Consider the following 12906-nt stretch of genomic DNA (forward strand, 5'->3'; position numbering starts at 1 on the left):
AGTCCCTATTTGTTTTGACCCGGTATGTAGTCCCTATTAAAATCTTTGAAAGGTCTTATATTTAGAAACGGAGGGAGTACAATCGAAACTAACATTACCTGTCAGATAAGTATGAACACACATATTTTATAATGCTATCGCTCCAAGGTTCCAGAAAGAAAAAAAATGACACAAAAATCATTTCATTCCGAAAACAATGTTTTTAATGATACAATTTTCATGCCGCACAAACTATATTTCATTGATATTATTAATTATTGGTCGAAACCTTAATCTTATGACTGAGCGTGCGCATTACGTTTTGCATCGTATGTACGTATCCGGGAGAGTATAGTGTAGAATATTCTGTCGGTAGGAATCATTGATGATGACGGCCCCTTCTTCCTCAAGAATGGTGATCACCTCATGGAGTTTGATAGGCCTCTCTATGCTGCATATCAATCTCACCTCCATGCTTGCATAGCCGGGTTGCCGCACCTCCACTACTAGTGGTGATGCCTCCATTTTGTTTCCTCCTTCTGGTGACCCTGCGCCGCTGCTTCTGGTAGCGGTGATAATGGGCGTTGAGATGCCATTAACTCCCAGTAAGGTAGCCATGGCTTGTATAGAGGTCTTCTTGTGTTGTAGCTCATCGACCCACTCCGTGAGCTTCTTGATGTATGATGCCGCCACATCCAGGCTGCCTAACTGGGTCATTGTATCCTATATACGCATTAAAGGCACAATAATATTAACAGATTATGGGAGTGCTTTTCTTATTGTATGACATGATTTCCTTGGCTCATAGACATTCCTTTTTCCAGATAATGGAAGAGTTGTATTTTAGTCCACTCTATTTATGGTGATGCACACAATTACACATAACAAATCTTTTGAATTTCAATGTTTATTATTTATAATAAGTCGTGTAAAAACTATAGTGTTAAACAACACGCTTTCTTGGCGCTATAGCGTTAGAGGGGCATCATGCTAAGCCGCTTAGCATCAATTAAAGTGCTACAGCGCAGTTTAGCATGATATAGCACCAGTTTAGCGCGCTAACGCTTCTGCCGCTATTTGCATAACCCACTATTTCAAAACTTTGCGTAAAACCAATTGTGGATTTTCTTTAATCCACAATGTATTTGGACTTTACACTTGTTTTTCAACAGTACCTCGGCATGCCATGAGCTTCAAAAGTAGTAGCTATAGTGAAAATAAATGTCGAGCAAACATAGTTAATTGCCATTCGCCACTTAAATATTCCGAGTATATAAACTCATCTATTTCTGGACAGGATGAGAGCATGATATAAACATGGAGAATTGGAGAGAAACAACTAGCTAGCTATCACACAGTTCGGTTATATGCAATGAGCAAAAAATAGCATGTGAAGAGAGAATCCTGTTCTCAATTAGTTCTTACAGCGTGGGGGAAGTGTTCTTTTGGGATGAGGGACCCGAGCTTCTCGCATAGCGCCTTCATGCGCTGCCTCCTCTCCCTCTCCAACACCTTCTTCTCCACCGGTACCGCCATGCCTCCGCTCGCCCTGGTCCTCTTTCCGCCCCTCGCCGGCCTTGCCTTCACCTCCATCTACCTTAGCAGGGAGAGACCGATCAGCAGCCACGGTGTTAATAATACTCTAGATCGAAATTTAGTTTAAACGTAATGGAGAGGAAGATCCCCCTTTTCGAAAAAAATGGAGAGGAAGATACCGAAGTGCAGGCAGCTGCTAGGTTCATGGCGGCAGCTCTAGCTAGGATGGATGAGATGAAGGAAGAAGAAGGAGTGCCTGTGCGTGGCCGGCTGGAGGGGGGCCTGATGATATATGCTCGGCCTATGGGAGTATCGGAAATATATATACCTGGTATATATTGTTTTGAGAAATGTGTGTAACATATATACGAGGTATGTATGTGGCTACAGTAGTGGATTGGAGTACGTGCACATGCTACAGTAGTGCTTGGGGAGGGAGAAATTTCAATGGAGCTTTGCGCGCGTTTGCAGCTGTGTCGTTGTTGTTGTTGTTGTTGTTGTTGTTGTTGTTATGCTAGCTGCAGCGGTGTGCGAACGAATTGCATAGCTCCGTCTCTTTCCGTGACAAAGGTGACAGCAGCGTTTGCATGGATCCATTGGTTAAACAGACGTACGGTCGAGCGTATAATTCTCGGCCGTGGGCGATATGTCTCTGCAGGTAGCATGCATGATTGAGTGCAAGCGGGAGTGGGGCTTCTGCCATCGGTACCACAATAAACTTACTGTAAGAAAAGAAGATCGGTAACGAGTGATAGGTAAGATCCATCGTTACAAGGATTTTTGGTCGAAGACGGAAATTAATTATTCTCTTAGAGCATCTACAGCCGGACTTGGCAAATCCGGCTTCTCAAACGTCCGCAGGCACTGACAGGGCACGCCTTAAATTAGCCACTTTGCATCCGTTTCTCATATTTTATCCCCTAAATTCATACAAAGCATGCAAAAGAAATCCTACGTACTACGCTAGCTACTCTTTGTCGTCGGAGATGTCCACGACGACGGTGCCGGGCGCCGGCTGGACGGGCGGGTAGGAGGGCTCTGGCTCATCGTCCTCCTGCTCGACTGCATCCATGTAGGCAAACATCTCCGCCTCCTTCTCGTCTTCTTGTGCCTCCATCTTCTGCCGGCGACGGCGTCTTGCCTCCGCAGCCAACTCCGACTGGAGGGAATCGAGGATAGCCTGCTGCTCCGCCTGCAGATCCCCGCCGCCAACGTTCCCCACATCCTCCTTCTCCGGCTCATCCTCCTCCTCCTCCTTCTCCTCCACCTCCTCCTCCTCCCAACTCCTCCAGATACACTGCATCCGGAGGTACCCCCACGATCCGGGCTTCGCGCATAGCCCAGGTTGCTGAAGGAGCTCGAGCCGGCGCTCCAGCGTTGGAAATAGCTCGCTCCTTACCCGGCAGCGGGGGGGCATGGCTACTAGTGGACGGGTGGAGTGGAAAGTGGCGAGGGCGGCGGACAGGAGGAGGAAAGTGGCGACGGGTGGAGTAGGGTTTCGGTGCCGCCGGCCGACTTAAATAGCCGGGTTAGGCACTACGCGGCCCGCCGTAGCTGCGCCATGCGGCGCTACCAATCTGACGGAGGAAACGAGTTTCGGACCGCCGGGTTTGAGGGCGTTTTCGGCTGGGGCCCATTCGTCAGGCCGATGTGGCCTGCGTGCTCAGGCGTGCCCGGGTGCCCCATATCCGTCCCTTATTTTGGGCTGGATATGGAGGGTGTCGGTCAGCCCGGGCGTTTGAGGGCCGTTTGAGAGGCCCGTCTGATCAAAAAATCGTGACCGTGCAGTGACCCGGCAGCCTGTCCGGGTGTATGAGGCGGGTTTAAGGGGTTCGGTTGTAGATGCTCTTAGAGCTAGTCTGAAAAGTCCATTTTATAGAGCACCATGTTTTTTTGCACGGTACACAACCACTATGATTTCTTAAGGCTTCATTAAATAGGAGTCGTGTTGATCCATGTCTCTATGGTTGAACTCATCCCTTAGTTCTATCACTAGATTTTTAGTGGATGATGTAAGCATTATTGACAGTTTGGTTTGACAGGTAAAGGACTTTATTTCATATAATGGTCATATCATTTACCGGGAGATGAGAAACGAAATTAGGGTAGTATTGCCCCAAACACTAAAAGATCAAATGAATTCTTCGCCAAACTGTCAGCCACCTGGTTTTCTTCCCTAAAGCAATGCTTAATTTTAGCATTATTTAAAGTTAATAAAGCTAGCATGAAAGATTTCCTCTCAAAAAAGAAAGCCCCGCCAAATAGGAGCTACCCACAAGTGTCGAAATGATTTGGTTTGGCTATGTAGAAATGATTTGATTTTTAATGATAAAATGCTTCTCCTCTGTAGGTTATTTTCCGTTGTACGCACTCGCTATGTACATGGTCTATGCTACAACAGCCAGAGTACCAACCCTTGTTGATGGCGGTGTGTACGTGATTGGAGCAGGTGGCTATGGAGGGTTTTTTTCAACAGGGTGGCAGCATAACCTATGGATCGATCCTCTATCCCCTTCGACATAGGCATATATAGTGTCGGTCTAGGAATGACGCCAAAAATCTTTGTGTCTACATTGCGTTTGCCTTCTCCAAACCATTCCCTTTACCTTCATATGCAATATTTTACTTTCCATTGCTATACTCTTAGAATTGCATGCGTAGGTTGATTGCTTGACTTGTGATAAGTTGCTAAAATTTGCCAAGACTTAAAATTGAGAAAATGTTAGATTTTTATTTGGTGAAGTAGTCTAATCACCCCCCCCCCCCCTCTAGACCTACTTTCGATCCTGCGGGGAGGAAGGGGGAGGAGGAGAGGGGTGGGTGAAATTAAAGGTGGTAGGCACGCCTAGTAGTAGCGATGTATTCTTGACAGCGCTATTGCTATTGTGGTTAGCAGTAGCGCTTGTCCAGAGCAGCGCTACTACTAAGTGGGGCCCAATAGTAGTAGCGGTGTTGCCTTACCAAGCGCTACTGCTAAATTCTTAGCAGTAGCACTGTATTTTGGGTCGTGCTGCTACTGCAGCTAGCGTCGGTGGGCTCAATGGGAACCACTTAGCAGTAGCGCTTTTCTGGTTCCAACGCTACTGCTAAGGCCTTAGTAGTAGCGCTACTTGGAACCAATGCTACTGCTAATTAGCAGGAGCGCCTGTTCTTTTCCAGCGCTACTACTGATGTCCTAGCTATAAGCATTTTCCTAGTAGTGGTTGGATGAGATTATCATGTAATCGAGTTAGTTTTATCAGGGCTTGATCCCTAGTATCCACTATGTTCTGAGATTGATGTTGCTATGACTTTGCTACATTTAATGCTTGTCACTAGGGTCCGAGTACCATGATTACAGATATGAACCATTTATGTTTTCACCAATATATTTGTGTTCTGGATCCTACCATGCAATTCGTATGCACCTATGACGTGTTATGATCCGCATACCCCAAGGTGACAATAATTGGGATTCTTTTCGGTGATTACCGTAATTTGAGGAGTTCATGTATTCACTATATGTTAATACTTTGTTTCGGTTCTCTATTAAAATGGGACCTTAATATCGCTTAGTTTCCCTATGGACCCCGCTGCCATGAGACACTACCAGAAACGCAAATATTTCTGTGGGTCAGAAACCGATAGGAAAATAAGGAAAACCATCAGGAATAGTATTTCCTGTCGGCCAACTGACAGGAATACCCGTCAGCCATAGCTTGACAGGGATAGGAGAAAATGCCTGTCGGGAGACCGACAGGAAACCTATTCCTGCCGGGTGGCCGTCAGGGAATGTAAATCCCTGTCGGGACAGAACCGTCAGGAAAATAGAATTGGGTGAACAAAAAAATAAAATGGATAGAAATACATTTTGCATAATTGATCTATTTCACAACAAATCAAGAACATACACAGCTTAATAGGTTACATTAATCATAGTTTTAATAAATCACATGTACTTTGTATACAAATCCGTCTAATTTGCATACAACAAAGCAGGAAGAGCACATCTAATAACACATAAGTTCGTCAACTACATATGAAAAACATGACCTCATTTGTTACTCAATTACAGCTTGAATTGGCTTCTTTTCCAGATTAGCCTGCACCAAAAAGACTCATCAATCTGTTAAAGAAAGGACTCGTTGAGGTTGTACATTTTATGTCAAATGTCAATTGCAAAAGTACGATTGCAAGAACTAGGACCATTGATCTGTGATATAGTAAGAACCTATTTGGCATCTTAGTTTCTCAAATTAACTTGGCCAAACCTTACCTCCATCCCTCTAAATCCATCACATAATAACTAGGTGAAACTATAAGTCGCAGAATTGTACACAAAGTTGACACCAAATTTAATTGATGGAGCTGCAAACCATATATGTGGAACATCATTGCAGCAAACTTGCTCATAAGTTTTAATAGTATGTACCAGAAACAGATGTCCTTCTCTATAGACAAAAGCTTCTGTACAAAACAGTACCCAGATTTAAGAAGCATGGAGGCTACTTTTTGAAAAGAAAAACATGAAGGAACAATCTTATTATAATTACTTCTCTTTGAAGTATTGTCATTAGTTAAAAAAATCAACAAAATAGCTTTTGCAGCTTAGTATAGTATGAAAAATACTAGGGGGGCAAGGCCACGAGCTGGGAGATGACATTCGCCAGAGGCAATGGACAACTAAATTCAACATCAGACCACTTGTTGAGTGTTGTGTTCCTGGTCTCCATTCCAACATTTCAAAACAAATTAGTTTTCAAACGGGTACTCAAAATCATAACCGTCTTTATGTGTGATGGCTGGTTGACATACAACTAAAACAATATATTTTTAGCAGCTAGTTTAAAACTTGTACCAATTGATTAATTTCCAAGCACGAAACTAAAAGAACACACGGCAATCAATTCATGCACTTGGCAATTAAGCAAAAAATCATACCTCCACCCAGCAGCTCAAGGCCAACTCAACAAACACACAAAGCAATCTTAATTCTGTTGTCGCCCTCTTATCCTTTGCAAAGGCTATTTTCTGTCTGTGAAAATATGTATAAAGACAGTGCTCATTACATAATCTAATTAGAGATAAGTAGAGTGTAGGTGGTAATATTACATGTATTTCAACGGAAAACAGAACAATTGCTAATCACACCATGTATTCCGCTCAATCTTAGTGTAGTAAAGAATTCAGAATTTATGGAAACATATGGCTGTCTTCAAACTAATTTAACAAATTAAGGCAGCAATAAATGGTTGCAGTCCCTCAAATGTGGTAATAGCGGTTTCACCCAAGATGGTTCTGCGATGGGAGAACATAAATAAAATAATTGTTTTTCTACATAAGGCTACTACAATCAGTAGATTACATGCATAACAAATGAGGACAGATTGATGATATGACGTGAGCACACAACTTTACCAAGCTTATCGGCATAACACTAAATTATTTGATTTTGTAACAGTAGGGAATGGTACCTCTTCATCTGGAGGAATAATGATACATTTTAATGCCACCAGGTGATAAACTCAACTTCTTGTTTGCAACCTCTCTGCTGTGCCAATGATATTCCTTGAACTTGCAATGTAACTGCCGAATAAGTCAAAAATACTAACGTAATGAAAGGTCAAAAGGTATGATAGACAAAAATCCCAAGGAACTATAAGGATAAGTACCATTAAGACTGAACCAACAAAGAAAACACAAGCACAAGACAGATCAAATGATCCTGAGCATACTAAATACAGAATGGCATTGTAATGTATAGGATAAAACATGGTAGAATATCACATCAATATAAGGAGCATCATTGCTGCCTAAGAGAAAGAAAAATATAAATTAAAGAGCTACCCTACTGAATATCACATTAACATAAAGGGCGACAAACAAACAGCTTCATATCTAACTGTATCTGGTCTTATCATGATAACATAATAAAGAAACAGAAACGACCGAGTGATTATAAACCCTGTTTTGGAGCTTCACATCTAACTGTATCTGTACTTAAGCATGACAACCTGATGATATTAACAATGTCTTCCCCAGATTCAGTTTCTTCCCCTGCATCATAGTGGAGATGAGCTGGTCAATGTGCTTTCACGTACACAAGTTTAGAATAACACAAGTCAACATTTGGCACAAAAAACCCAGCAATTATAGTTGTATGCAAGCATTAAAATAGTAGTATATGTCATTGCACTTCATAAATAGAAAAGCAAGAACCAAGAATAAAGATGCAAGACGGCAGGGGAGAAGGATTACCTATTTTTATTCTGGTGAGCTCCGTGGAGTGTTTATCCACCTGCTCCTGTTTGTACTCCCATGTTCATGGAGCAACGTCTCCCTTGGTCTATCACCAACTGGATGTGTCCCCCCAACTTGAGGCAGTCGTTGTCATCTTGGTGAGGCGGATCTGTGAGGGGAAGTGTTGGATCTGTAAGGGAGGCAGATAGGAGAAGGAAGGGGCGAACAATCAGGCAATACCGTCGCTGCTTTCCCAGGTGGTGACGACTCAAGGACGGGGCGCTCGGGCGTGCTGTGAGGCGGACGCGCACAGGCGCCGACGAGGACACGGCTGGGTCGCTCCACCGGTGAGGACGAAGGGACAGTAGGCGAGCAGGTGGAGCGGCGGACTGGTACGACGAAGGCCGCGACCGATGCTGCTGGGGCAGTGTTGAGGGTTGGGTCGAAGACGGGGTAGCTGGAGTGCGGCGGCGGCGGAGTGGAGATGAGGGTTCTGATTTGGGGATCCAGAGTTTCCTTCCTATTTCGTTTTTGTACTGGGCCTATTCCTGTGAGCCCATAACTCACAGGAAAATTGGCGGAGCGCGCGTGGCTGAATTCCTTAGCGCGGGAAGGCCCATTTAGGTGGAGAAGTGGGCGCGAAAAGCTAAATTGTTTTCCTGTCGGCCTCAGCCCACAGGGGAATTTATTTTTCCTGTGATCCAGTTGCGGGCCCGACAGGAAAATTACAGGGCCGACAGAAATATTCGCGTTTCTGGTAGTGAGAGGGTAGGACAAAAGATGTCATGTAAGTTCTTTTCCATAAGCATGTATGACTATATACGGAATACATGCCTACATTATATTGATGAATTGGATCTAGTTCTGTGTCGCCCTAGATTATGACTGTTACATGATGAATATTATCCAACAATATCACCGATCCAATGCCTATGAGCTTTTCACGTATTTATCTTTATTAAGTTACTATTGTTGCTGCCACTGTTACAATTGGTACAAAACTACTACTGTACCATTACTGCTACTATTGCAATTGTTATTATTGCTACCGAATTATCATATTACTGTGCCACTAATCACTCTGCTGCAGATATTTAGTTCTTGGTTGAACTGATCACTCTACTTGCAAATATTCTTGGGCTCCCCTTGTATCGAATCAACAAATTTGGGTTGAGTACTCTATCCTCGAAAACTGTTGCGACCCCCTATACTTGTGGGTTATCAAATCATTTTTCTAGCACCATTGCGGGAGAGCATAGTTATATTTGTTGAGTCACTTGAGATTTATATCTGTTGATCACTATGAAGAAACTTAAGAATGATAGAACTAATGGGCAAGAGCGTGGAAGCTAGTGTCAATATAAGTATGGCAGTGAACAAGTGGAAGGCTAAAACAGTGCAAAGAAGTCGGAGCTAACCAATAAAAACATCAAACCATCCGCATAGGACGTGGAGACATCCACGAAGAAACATGTGAATGGCCAACACCTCTTACAACAGAACCATGATGCAGGAGACATCCTAGTCATATGGTAAGTTTGTTTGCCCGGAAGGACGTTTCAATACATATGAGAAGGACCCTGAAGCGCCCACCATTCTAACCCTGATGCAAACCCTACCTTCGTCCGAAGAGCTAGTCGCAACCTGACAACCTATCCATCACTTCCATCGAGGTTCGAGAGCTAGTTCGCCCGGATATAGTTGCGCTTCGTTCGAAACTAGAGTGTGGGTAGGGTGTTCGATTGCATATTGTAGGGGGGCGATGACGAGCCTGGAGGAAGTGCACTATTAACAAAGTGCTTGGGATCGAGGAGGTGAAGGAGCTAGATGCACAACTTGCTAATTTATGGGTGAAGACGAAGACGTTGGAAGAATTGACTGCCCTCCCGATGAATGTGGTAGATCTTTTTTCTGAACTGGAACACCTTGCATTCCAAATTTACGTCGGGCCGTCCAAGTCGGCGGTCAGACGGTTACATTGGGAGGGAGATTTGATAGATACGTTGGCCCATATGAGCACTACATTTACCTATGGCTGCCATTTCAGGGGCTGGCTTGTTACAAGCACGGGAACAATGGATGACACTCCACTCACTAAACCCATCTAAAGCAAAAACCATGTCTCGCGGAAAAGAGCCCCTAGGGCAGATCGGTCTAGCATCGTAGTGTTGATGGCTTGGGCAAGTCCTAGACAGTTAGTCTCAAAAATGACACGACCCATACTATGATCTTCAGCAAGGTTGATGGCGTTCAGGAGGGCAGTAGCTTCAGCATGTAGAGCATCACTCACTTGCTCAATCTTGCCAGCAGCAGCAAACAACACATCACCCGTTAACCCATCCTGAACTCTTGTTAGAGGCATTAAAGGCTCCATCAAAATTAATTTTCACCTTGTCCACATTCGGTTTGACCCAGTGTGTTTGGGCGACCCTTACTTTCCTTGGACATGCACAGAATTCACGCCATTCAACAACATGCTTCTGCAGGAGGAAATAAAACTCTTCAGGCTTGGCTGTATTCTGCTTAGATCATCTCCAACAGACGCGTTATATAAGCGCCGCGAAACAGGAACGCCAGATCAAACGGTTATAATCGCTGGAATCGGGTGGCTACACGTTGACCGGCCCAATTGGGCCGGTCGACCGGCGCCTAGTACTCAACAGAACGTTAACACGGGATTCGATGTTCCTTCGATAGGACGCCGCCGGTTCGGTTAGTACCGTTTCAGTGGTTGGATGGAAGTTTCGTTCTGGGCGCGCCAGCCGTGTGCTTGTTCTACTAGTGGTTGTGGCGCCATCATGTGGCGCTGCTTCAGAGAAAGTTGTGCGCACGTTTTTATTTAAAAAAAATACATAGAGTTCTTGCCTTCGTCTAAAAAAACTTCTCAGAAAAAATATCCTTACATTCATCTATAAAAAATAAAAAAAATAAAAAAATTACCACTGGAGCCTAAGTGCGGGTGCCACTTTGCATAACCTTCCACTTAAAAAATAACGAAGGTCCTCACCTCCATCTAAAAAGAAAAGGAAATACATTTAAAAAACAATCCACATCTTCATCTAAAAAGAATTTCAAAAGATTTCTCACCGCGGCCAACCAGCTTGCGCCACATGGCATTGCTGGTTGGCCGCCCTTCACGCGTAGCTTAATTGGTTTAATGTTTCTTTGGATCGTTCTAAGCATTTATCATTGAAACAAAACACCACCAACTTCTGTAGACATGTGGCCTAGTTAAGAGAATCTACAATCGGCATCCTCAAATTCTCCTCAAACGTCTGCGGACTCATCCAGTCAATGACTGAACAGAAGAGAGAAGAAGAAAAGTGACCCAACCACGACCCCTCATATCATTCATATACGCCCGGACTGTCCGTGAACCCTCATATTGAGTACAAGTATAGGGATGATATAAGGGCTCGCGGACGCGTCCGGTTAGTCCGACACGTAGCACGCGACCCACTCCAGACCACCTTTTCTCTATCTTTCTTTATTCATCTTTTCTCTCTCTCTCTTCAAATCCACCAATCACGTGCAAGTGACTGGACATATGAGGGAGAAAATGAGGAGTGTGATTGCATACACGGACAAATAGGGGCTCAAAACGAACACGCTTGGTCACTTACCCGGCGTCCGCATACGTTTCAGGCCAGATTTGCTAAGTCCAGCTATAAATGCTCTCCAAGTTAATTAAGTTGAAACGTGTCATATCTGGTTTTGGCCATCTGTCCTTACTAGCACCAACTCAGCATGATACCACAAGTCTTCACTTTGCTTCCTCAAGAAAGCAAGCAAGAAAGAAATAAAGAAAATAATCATGTTCTAGCTCATATGATCGAGTGGCTGGTGAGTGATAAGCAGATGTAAACCTTTAATTATTTCCCATGGCGTATGCGTCACGTTCCCATCAAAGCTATCCATGCAGTAGGCTCTAGAAACATGGGACCTTTTATAATTTCCAGCTCACATACGGAAAAAAAGGAACCTTATTTTGATCATTGGCAATTGAGAAGACAAAGATGAGATGAGTAAGCTTCAATCCAAAGCCCGTTTGAGTCATGACGAGATGGATCCCTATACATAAAAAAGAAAGAGAGGAGGAGGTAAGAACAAAAACAATTCGCCCGGTTCCACGAAAAGAACTAGGAACGGAGCATAAATGCGAAAACGGAAAGGTGTGGTTAGGTCTCAACCGCCCGAGATTTAACTAAGTATTATTTAAGGGATATAACATACTAGAGAGAAAAAATAACTGATTTTTTTTTGTTTTGCACGGATCTTAGTGTAATATCTCACGAATATAACATCTTCTTAACGAAGTGTCAATTAATAACACAGAGAATGAACATGTAATTTCACACAAACATAACATGGAAACGGAAGCTTTCTGGTGGGATGAAAATGGAAGCGTTTTTTTAATGCATTGTTTAATATATAACCCGATACAACCCAGCCATGTACACTTAGAGCATCTAGAACTGAAACGTCCGCACAGGCTGCCCGGTGAGTGTCGGGCATAAAAACACCTTCCAACCGGGTGTTTCATTTTCAGTCCGACACTCCCCGTATCTAGCCCATATCTGGGGTTGATATGGGGACGTCCGGACGCGCCCGCCACGTATATATTGGACCCTGTCCGCACTCCGGTCGAAACCCTAGGTACATTCCACTCCACTCCACCCGCGAGCGCCCATCCAACGACCTCCCGGCCGTCTCTGGCATGGCGGCATCAGATTTGAGTTGTACACCTCCAGATCCGTTGACCCGGGGCTCGTCCCATGCGGCCCGGGAGAAGGAGATGGTCGTCCGCCTGGCACTGCGTCACTCACGAGGGGGAATCCCTTGTGGCCGATGTTGGTGAGGCGGAGTCATACTCCCTGGCGCCGAGCAACCGCGTCATGGTGGACGCCGTCGGCTCCTCCCACGACGGATCCATCACCGGCCTCACGTCCGCGGGCGACGTGCACGCGACGGCCTCCGGCGAGGAAAAGCAGGGCATGGGAGACGGCCGAGACTTGAGTCCTATGAGCCGGTACGGGCATGGGCACGGAGTGGGATTCAGTTGAAACCGGAGCGGTTCCAGTCATTCCGACCCCACCGTCCGCCGTGGTAGGTGGCTCCGTCCGTCACTACCCGTCGCCTTCATTTCCATCCCCTCCCCTCCACTCCCCGTGC

At 44.8% G+C, this 12906-nt stretch overlaps 1 long non-coding RNA gene across 1 annotated transcript; it reads right to left on the reverse strand.

Annotated features, from left to right (window-relative positions):
* Window positions 1–5406: 5406 nt before the first annotated feature.
* On the reverse strand, window positions 5407–8219 carry LOC123064210 (uncharacterized). Its single transcript, XR_006430648.1, has 5 exons — window positions 7975–8219; window positions 7753–7903; window positions 6969–7551; window positions 6436–6529; window positions 5407–5597 (listed from the first exon to the last, which is right to left on the reverse strand). It is a non-coding gene; the product is annotated as an uncharacterized lncRNA (long non-coding RNA).
* Window positions 8220–12906: the final 4687 nt, after the last annotated feature.

The sequence above is a fragment of the Triticum aestivum genome, chromosome 3B (genome assembly GCF_018294505.1).
Source record: "Triticum aestivum cultivar Chinese Spring chromosome 3B, IWGSC CS RefSeq v2.1, whole genome shotgun sequence".
Taxonomy (NCBI): Eukaryota; Viridiplantae; Streptophyta; class Magnoliopsida; order Poales; family Poaceae; genus Triticum; species Triticum aestivum.